Here is a 900-nt window from a genome sequence, read left to right as displayed (position 1 = left end):
CCCCCCGGGTGCTGCGGGGACCCCCCAGTGCTGAGGGACCCCCTTGGTGCTGAGGGAACCCCTTTGGTGCTGAGTGGATCCCAGTCTTGAGGGGACCCCCCGATGCTGGGGGACCCCCCGATGCTGAGGGGACCCCCCCGGGTGCTGAGGGGCTGGTGGGGAGGGCATCACCCACACGCAACACCCACCACCCTTCCCTGGGCGGCCCGGGGATGCTCAGCCCTGGGGGGAAGAGGAGGCAGGAGAGCCAGGCCCACCTTCCTCCCAGCCGTGAGGGTGCAGAGGTGAGTGGGGTCTCACCTGAGGTGGTGTCACCAGCCTGGAGTCCCCAGGGTGTACCAGGGTGGGGCTGCTCCGTGGCCCAGTCCTGGAGCTGCTCCGTGTGAACCCCCTTGGCCTGTTGTCCTGTCCAACCTCCCTCTGCTCAGCAGCTTCTGGATGTTATTAAACTCTTCTTCACTCACCTCCCTCACCTGCAGGAGCAGCACATGCTCTGTGGTTGATGTGGGTGATGGTCATACTGGTGCATACTGGCTTCAGACTGGTTTTGCTTACGGATGGGGCAGGAGCTGGTGCCCCACCAGGGACACGTTGCTGTTATGTTTGGCACTTGTTGCTGCAGAAATGGCAGCTGAGGGGCTGGGTGGCCACATGGGGAGTGGGTCCTTAGCCCAAAAGTCCCACTGATTAAGTCTGGGTTTTTTTGTGGAAGGCCTAAAGGTGCCTAAAGCACCTCATCAGATGTGGTTCTTTATGGTAACAGTTGGTGTAGACCCTGCTTAAGGCAGTTAGTATTGTTTTGTTTAACTGCTTGTGTCCCTCATATGCTACTGAAATAGTTCTGACTTGGTAGAGTTGGGTTATGGTTGGTAGAGTTGGGTTATGGTTGGTAGAGTTGGG

Source organism: Chaetura pelagica, unplaced genomic scaffold (assembly GCF_000747805.2).
Source record: "Chaetura pelagica isolate M959 unplaced genomic scaffold, ChaPel_1.0 scaffold911, whole genome shotgun sequence".
Lineage (NCBI taxonomy): Eukaryota > Metazoa > Chordata > Aves > Apodiformes > Apodidae > Chaetura > Chaetura pelagica.
The sequence above is the reverse complement of the archived record's forward strand: the minus strand, read 5'-3'. Positions refer to the sequence as shown.